The 9279-nt window shown below is 44.4% G+C and overlaps 1 pseudogene; it reads left to right on the forward strand.

Moving 5' to 3' along the window:
* Positions 1-894: 894 nt before the first annotated feature.
* On the forward strand, positions 895-7055 carry LOC123143586 (aspartic proteinase Asp1-like; annotated as a pseudogene).
* The last annotated feature ends 2224 nt before the right edge of the window (positions 7056-9279 follow it).

Consider the following 9279-nt stretch of genomic DNA (forward strand, 5'->3'; position numbering starts at 1 on the left):
TAGTAGCGCGCTACTACTATTAATTTCAAAAACAGAACAAAAATTATCGATCCCATGCGTGCTGTCAATGGCAGAAATAATTCGATCCAGCGACGACAGGGGTCGCCAGTGGCACTGATGGGTAGGATCAGACCAGATCTGGCGGTGGTTGCTGGAGAGGGGCCGGATCCAGGGCAGAGCAAGATGGCGGTGTGGGGCTCCTCTTCACGGCCAAGGCAGAGAGCTCTGGGTCATCTATGGCGAAGACCTGCACGGGAATGGACATGGGAGGGCGAGTCAAACCACAGGGGAGAGGGAAAAAGAGAAACAAGAGAGAGAGGAAAGAGATGGAGGGAGCATCGGGCTAGTCGCCGGTGATGAGGTGCTCCGGTGTAGCGGCATGGAGGCGAGGAAGAAGACCGGCGAGCTCCTGGACGCCAGCAACACGAGGTGGCGGTCTCGTCGGGCGCCATGGAGGAGGAGGCACGCATGGGCAGGAGTGCCATGGGAGAGCCTATGGGAGGAGAGGGACGGGAGAGAGGAGGGATTTAGAGGAGGAGATGGGGATTTCAGTGCTATTAAAAAACCCTGTACTTAGTAGTAGCGTGGGTTTATAGCCCGCGCTACTACTATCAACTTAGTAGTAGCACGGGTTTGTAACCCTCGCTACTACTATGACATGTCCCGAGGGGACGGTGGAGACTACTTAGTAGTAGCGCGGGTTTATATAGCCTGCGCTACTACTATCAACTTGGTAATAGCGCAAGTTTATAACCCTCGCTGCTGCTATGACATGTCACGGGAGGCATGATGAAGACTATTTAGTAGCTGGGTTCATACCCCTCGCTACTACTAATCAGTTGCAGCGCGACTCATATACCCCTTACTACTACTAAGCCTTTTATCTTTTCCTAGTAGTGACCGGGGAATAATCTACCGGGTGTGACAAAGGCGTAACCTATCGTGGAAGGCGTAATTGTTTTCTTTCTCTGAACTTCTCTGAATCTCTCTGTAGCTATCTCGTGCTCACGTCCGGCGATCCCCGCGGCGGCAACCCCAACTCGCCCCCCGTTTGTGACACGGATGCGGCGGCGCCATCGGCTGACGCCGGAGACGAGAAGTATCCTCCCGCCTCATCTCCTCCGCGGGCTCCAGCCCCCTCGAGCAGCGAGCTGCCTGCGGGGGAGGAGGGGCAGCGGCGGCAGGGCAGTGGGGAGCGGCAGGAAGTACAAGTCGCGACGCTGGATCCAGGGGAGCAGAGGTGCCGCGGCCCGCGGGCGGTGGCAAGTGCGCGGCATAGTGGCAGAAGGAATGCCTAGCAGCCGCCTGGTGCCGGCGGCGTGGGGAGAAAGGGGCGGTGGGGCTCTACCACCCGCCTGGCGGCCGCCGCCACATCAAGCTCGGTCAGCTCCAGCTCCATGGACAGACCGGCGACGAGCTGCCTGCGGGTGAGAACGCAATGTTCAGAAACGTGCTGCTCTTTCAGGTATTGTTCCTCTCTGAAACCTGTTTTTGCTGCAACCTACCTCATGCAAAAATCACTAGATCCAAGATTCCCACATCTTTTCTTGTTCACTTGTAGGTTTCATCTAGCAGCTAACCTATCTACCATTTGCCTTATTAACTTCTCCATCCTTGTTTTGATAAGTTGTACAAGAGTTCCACATCTATTTTTTTTATGGTGAAACAATGAAATGTGATCAAGAAATAATATATACGCATGGGAAACTGCTATCGATCGGATGAAGAGTTCAATCAAGATCTGTGTATTTCTTTCTTACCTTGAATGAAACCTGATAGGATTCATTTTGTTTTTATACTTTCTGTCAACCATGGAAGAACATTAGCAGGCTTATGAGGTCTGTCCTGCTCAGTTTGTTTAGTTTGGAGATTAAAATGTTTAATCGAGCTCTGTGTATTTCTTTGTTACCTTGAATGAAACCTGGCAGGATCAAGCTCCTAAGATTGTTGAGCTGTTATACTTCAGACCAATTTTCAGAGTTCATTTCTTTCTGTGGAAAGTGTTGTCAGATTGTGTGATTATTTGGAATGATTAGTGCCGCTTCGGAATTTTTTTAACGTTATACTTGCTTGGGATTTCTAATTGGTTCTGACTTTTGATCCTCAAATCTGAAACAAACCGCCTCGAGGGTGCTCATCTTGGGAGGTTTTGTGTGTGAACCTTTTTGATTTTGTGCCCTGCAAGCTGCGGACTTGCAGCTTGATTAATCTGTATACTTTGTGTCAACCATGAAACAACATTAATAAGCTTCAGTTTGTTTAGTTTGGAGATTACAAATGTCTGGAGCTGTACAATGAATAATATCCTGGATGAAGTTTTATCTTTGTGCAGTACCACTTTGAGACAATTTCAGGCAGTAGAAAGACCAGGTTAGTTTCAAGAGAAAAGATAAATCAGGAGCAGGTTGGTAAAATTAGTCAAACACGATTGTTTCGTTTCTGTTCGGAGAGCTCATATGCTGCAAGCTTTCTGGTAAAGCTCAACTGGCTCTTGTGACAAACTTACGATCCCTAACTTCCCATACAAATATTTCTGCATCAACAATTCATCAGGTTCTTAGGTAATACTATTTATATATATATAGACAAGCAAAGATGCTGGAAGTTGGTATTACTATACCTGAGTAATCGCCAAAGTTAAAAAACCCATCATAGTTAATAACTGGATGTGGCATAAAAGAGCCTGAGTAAGTTTTTCTAATAGTAAAGAGAGAATCGAGCAGATCAGACCTGAGAAAACATGACGGGATCCCCTGACTTGTACAATACTAACACTGAGATTATTATTTTCATCAATGTTAAATACCTAAAAACTCCATGAATGGATGGCTAATCTGATACCTAAAATTGCACTGTAAAATCCCTCTCAAATAACTGTTGCTTCACATAGTGGAGCTTGAAACCGTCTTTGTCCTTGCTACATATTTAGTATTTTGTAATGTAATACTCCTTTCAGCGTGAACCTAATTGAGAAAAATATAAATGACAGGAAAAGGAGAATCTTTAACATGATGACTTGTTTGAGGTGATATTACTACATTTGTTTACAATGAAATACAATTAGAGCCAGTTGTTACTATCCAACTGAATGCTGCTATTGCCATCCAAATAAAGTCGTACTGTCTTAACATGCCTGGCCAAAATGAGGGATGAGTGGAGACAAGGATGATCATGTACTAGAGACAAATAGTAAGTCACTAACCTGTATGTTCTTCCTCTTCATAATAATATGGAGACCTTGCTCTGGCATCCCGTTCACTCGAAGCTCTAAAATTTTCAATACATGATATATCTGATGCTTGTGTGATTTAATTTTTTTGAAAGATTGTTATGCTTTATTCGGACTCAGAACTGAATGCTCCACTGGAGCAGGTAGGTAACACTGTGAGTAGGCCTTCTATAACCGTATATTTTCTTGATCAGATGCGTTCACGTATGCAGGATAACTCTATTTTCGAGGGTGAGTAGTACGCCGAAATTGCATTCTTTTAATTATGGGTTACTTCCAAAATCTGAGAAACTTTAAAACCAATTCTGATTGCTGAGTACTGACTGATGCTTTATATATAGTAATGTTATATGAAGATGAAATGCTTGTGTGTCTGCAGCCCACTGCATACAGAATTTTCAGATCAAACCTGAGCAGTTACACTTGACACATGATGAGCTTTGATAGGCATGAGTTGCAACAGTATTTGTGGAGATTGAAACCGCCTCCATGTTCCTTATCTATTTCTGTGGTTTCCAAGATGAGTCATTAGTACATATTTGACTAGCAATATGCATATCCCTTTCATAGCGAACACAACCGTGAAACGTGTGCTTGAAGAATAACCAGGACAGAAATGGGAACCTTTCTACTCTTACCATTCTGGGAATACATTAATAGAGTACACGTTTTGCAGTTATCTCACTGGAAATGAACCACTGTTCTCATTACTCTTCAGCTACACTACATATGCCCACACAATTAAAGAATTTCTGCAGTAAATAGTATGCATATATCTGGAAGATGCTTTATGTTGCATATATATATATATATCGTGTACAGCCAAGCAGAACAAAATAAATTGATTTTCGAATTTCCAAAGTCAAAATTGAGCTGCAAAAATATGATGCCTCATTATTTTGCTAGTCATGTATCATTTGGCATGCCATTATTTACTTGAAATGTATCTTCCCTACAGTCTCAGTAATCTTTGAGTGTCAAGCAGAGCATCACTATTTACTGGTCATTTATTTGTGTGAATTCTATAAAATGGCTGGATGGTATAATTATATCACTGCCCATCGAACTCAATTGAGTGATACGATTATGTAAATCCAAATATATTTTTTTGCTGTCAAAATCTTTCTTGTCGGCCTTAATTTCATTATTAAGTCTTAATTACACATCATTTGAGAAGAAAGTCAATATTAAAACCCACAAAAAGTGCACAATAAAAAGAAAGCAGCGGAGGAAACTGAGCTTGGCAGCCAGCGGCTATAAATACCTCACCACCTTGTTCGCACCATCCAAAGGAACAGAGAGTTCCAGCAGAGGAGTGAGACCCCAGAGTGCAAACCACAGCTCTGCCTTCTTCCCCCACCATGGCTGCCATGTGGTCTCTGATCATCAGTCTCCTCCTCCTCCTGCTCCCAATCGCGCCGTCTTCCTCCATCAAGTTCCCGCTCGAAGGCAATGTCTACCCTGTTAGGTATGTTTCTCTGAACCCTTCATGGCCTTCTCAGTCTTGAGGTTTTCTCTGTATATTTGACGTGCTTTTTCTGTACCTCTGCAGCCACTTCTATGCTACGTTGAACATTGGTGAACCCGCGAAGCCCTACTTCCTGGACGTCGACACTGGCAGCAACCTCACCTGGCTGGAGTGCGACCACCCGGTCCACGGCTGCAAAGGCTGCCACCTGGTAACAACTAACAACACTCGGTTCTGCAATATGACATATTGCGTTCAATTTGTAATACTTTGTGTTTGATGCCACATGTTCATTCCAACGATACTTCTGAAAAATGTTTGGTATGATTGATCTTTGCTTTGATATATGTTTCGTTTTACCACAGAGGCCACCACACCCATATTACAAGCCAGCTGCTGACAAGTTGAAGGTGCAATGTGGTGGCCCGCTATGTGCTGCAATGCGGTGGCCCGCTATGTGCTGCAATGCGCAGAGACGTACCTGGGATCCCTGAGTGCTCCAGGAAAGATCCACATGGATGCCACTACGAGATTAAATATGTCACCGGGAAGTCAGAAGGTGACCTTGCCACTGACATCATTTCTGTCATTGGGAAAGACAAGAAAAACATCGCTTTCGGGTATGGCGCTAACTGAAATATTAGTGTTACATGTTCAGTGCCTAACTGTATTTGGATGTTGATGATGCACGGTCACTTTCATTTTGTGCAGATGTGGATACAATCAGGAGGAACCAGCAGACGCACCGCCCTCGTCGGTAGATGGCATCCTTGGACTCGCTAGCTTCATCGAGGTTACCCACCAAATAAAAAGCCTGTTCAGGTAGGCCGTCTAATTCTCCGGAAAGGATTAGTTGAAATCCCCTAATAGTTTCCGCAAGAGCGGGAAAGGCAGGCTTTGCTGCACAACTCAAGGGGCTAAAGATGATAACAGAGAACGTCATTGGACATTGCCTCAGCAGCAAAGGAAAGGGCGTCCTCTATGTCGGGGACTTCAATCCGCCCTCCCGCGGCGTAACCTGGGTACCCATGAGAGAATCCTTGTAAGAATTTCTTTGTGATCATGGCTTTCGCTTTCAGTTTTTTTGGTTCTAACATGCATAGTCAGAGAAGAGTATCATTATTGCTTGTTTACTTTTCATTTGGTTCCAAACATTGTACCATCGTTTTTCCCCAGGTTTTACTACTCACCTGGCCTAGCAGAGCTGTTCATTGACAAACAGCCGATAAGAGGGAATCCAACATTTGAGGCTGTATTTGACAGTGGTACCACCTACACCTTCGTGCCTGCCCAGATATACAATGAACTTGTTTCAAAGGTAAATTTCAAACCACTGTGCATTCTGAATTTCTGATGCCCATAATAAATAAAATGGTACTCATGGGATTTGAGTCTTTCAGGTTAGAGGCACTCTCAGTGAATCATCACTTGTAGAGGTGAAGGGTCGTGCTCTGCCTCTATGCTGGAAAGGGAAAAGGCCATTCAGATCTGTCAATGATGTGAAGAACCAATTCAAGGCACTGTCACTGAAAATTACCCACGCCAGCAGCACCAGCAACCTGGACATCCCTCCTCAAAACTACCTCATCGTGGAGGTGAACATTCGACAACCCAACCGATAAGCATCACTGAACTATTAATGGCTAACATGTCTTGTGTATGTTTGTTGGCATGGCAGGAAGACGGGAAAACGTGCTTGGCTATCCGCGATGCCTCGTCGGATCCTGTTATGAAGGAACTGAACTTTATCTTAATCGGAGGTATGAAGCTGAGATTCAGAAAATTGTCCGGGCTCTTGAAACTAGTAAACCTTGCCTGTTTATAAAAGACATCTATTTTGATCCTCTGTTCTGCAGCTGTTACGATGCAGGATCTGTTTGTGATATACAACAACGAGAGCAAGCAGCTCGGATGGGTCCGTGCACAGTGCGACAAGGCGCAGGAGCTTGAATCTGTCATCGATTCACGTCTCTGAAAAATGTTCAGATCGACATAGACAAAAATCTTAACAAGAACAAATGAGTGCTCTCGTATATATGGTGTTCGAAAGGCTGTATGATGCTCCCGCTTATAATGAATAAAATGTTGGCATACCGAGAAACGCGCACCTTCGATATACATGTGTGTGTATTTACAATCTTGGTAAGATATTCGATTAACTTATTTTTAGGAAGAATATATCACACTACAGAAATAAACTACAGAGCTATTGAATGCACAGCTGGACCTGAATCCCTGAGCAGGCATGTGGAGAAAGCAGGTTTTTCTTTTGAGGTTTCTTATCTTGTTCTTCATGTCACTCAGAATTGGTGAAATCTTGAATTGTTCACACAAAAATAAGCACAGGAAATTAAAGGAATAAGGAGAGAGTGAGAAAAGGTTTATTGATCCTCTCACGGGGAAATTAAAACGACCAACTCTACAAAATTAGGGTTGTAGAATTTCATTTTGTACAAATTTGATGACCCTAATCTTATGCGGTTTTGCTTGTGATTTTTTTTTTTGCCACCAGTGGACTATTTTGTGTGTGTGTGTGTGTGTGTTTGTGTGTGTGTGTGATTTCTGTCGATTCCATCTCAGTTATGTATGCTGCTGTAGCTTGGATCAGTTCACACTTCAGAACTACTGGAGGTCCAGGATGGACCTTTTGATCATGTATATGCCTTTTCTTGTATTTTTTTCTGCTATATTCAGATTGCAAGGATTACTTTCGGGAATGGTAATCTTTTGGCCCTTATATTTTTTATTTGCAGCTGCACATTTAATCTACACCAGTTGTACATTTTCTAAAGTGTGTAACTACTGTACATATAATGTGCAACTCTGTTTAGTTGATTCTTTTATTTGTACTATGGGTCTCCATACTCTGTTTAGTCTGTGGCACTTCTAATATACTCCCTCCGTCCGGAAATACTTGTCATCAAAATGGATAAAAGGGGGTGTATCTAGACGTATTCTAGGTGCATCTCTTTTTATCCATTTTGATGACAAGTATTTCCGGACGGAGGGAGTACATCAGTTCCACATTTTGAAATGTGTCACCCATGTACTTGGAATGTGCAACTGGTTCATTTGTTGATTCTCTACTCGTACTTCCGATCACAGCCCAACTTTGCTAGACTTTGGGAGATCGCACAGTACAAGGAAGAAACCGGCCTTCCGGTATGAAGTTATGTGGGAGACCCAGGGGGGATTGCGGGACACTTTGGCGAGCGGCTGGGGCTGGCCCTCCATGTACAAGCGTTGAGGAGATGAAGGCCAAGCTAGCAGCGCTGTCCAGTAACCCGTCGGCATGGAGTCGAGACACGTTTGGCAGTGTCCATAAATAAAAAGTCACTGAAGCAGGAGCTAGATAGATTGCACGACCCTCTTCGTACTGCTCCTACAGATGCCGAGCAGAAAATAAATGAAAAATTGATAGAGATGTACCACCGAGAGGAAATTATGTGGAGGCAACAACGAGCAAGAATACAATGGCTCTCTGCAGGTGACAGAAACACGAGATTTTTTCATATGCGGGCAAGTTTGAGGAGGAGGAAAAACATGATCAAGGCCCTTCAAAATCCCTTGGGAGTGTTAGTGGAGGATCCGAATGAGTTGAAGGCAATGGCCAATGATTTCTATCAAAACCTATATGAGACCGAAGGTGTGCAGGACATGCCAGCAGCCCTAGTTCATGTGCCATGCAAAGTTACAGCCAGTATGAATGCAGATCTATGTGCTCGTTACACCAACGAGGAGGTAAAAGGGGCTCTCTTTCAAATGTTTTCAACGAAAGCATCGGGGCCGGACGGTTTTCCAGCGCATTTTGATCTGCGACATTGGGATATATGCGGCGAGGAAGTCACTAGAGTGGTGCTCGGGATTGTTCGAGGAGAAGAAAGCCTGGAGAGTATTAATGATACAGCGCTGCTTGTCGGCCGACGCCGATGGATCATGCTTGACCCTACATATCCATGTGAAAAATTACTACACTGTAGTAAGCATAATAAGATGCATATATACACGTGCGTTTAGTTTGAAGGGCAGCAGAGCAGCGTTTGTTCGGTTGTGTGCGTGCACGCAACAGGAACCCTCCTAGCTAGCCAGCAGAGTGCCGTCCGCGCGCGATTGACGCGAAAGACGGAGAAAAGAATAGAGACTAGTCATGAGTGAGTGTGTAGACGAGTCGCCGGAGTGGTCATGGCGTTGAGGAAGAAGAGGAGAGGTCGGGGCCGGCAACATCAAGAAGGAAGGAAGGAAGGAGAAGCAGGGCCAGGGACCCTGTACGTCTGCGATGGCTCGAACGGCTCACTCATCGGCTGTTTTGATGGATGAGAGCAAAGTAAAGCAAACAGTGAATGAAATGGCCGTACGTACGTGATGGATTGTTTTTTTTGAACGGTCACCGAGTGGGGGAGAGGATCCCCACCTGAATATATTGCTCAAAAAGCTGCCAAAACCAAGAGTCGTTCCTTAAGCTTTGGCTGATCCAGTTTATAAGAAAAACCGGATCGAAAACCTAAACAAGTTGACCCCGTTTATGAGGGAAACCGGGCCAAAAACCATACATGTAACAAGGTTACAGAAGGAAAAAAAATTG

The sequence above is a fragment of the Triticum aestivum genome, chromosome 6D (genome assembly GCF_018294505.1).
Source record: "Triticum aestivum cultivar Chinese Spring chromosome 6D, IWGSC CS RefSeq v2.1, whole genome shotgun sequence".
In the NCBI taxonomy this organism is placed as follows: domain Eukaryota; kingdom Viridiplantae; phylum Streptophyta; class Magnoliopsida; order Poales; family Poaceae; genus Triticum; species Triticum aestivum.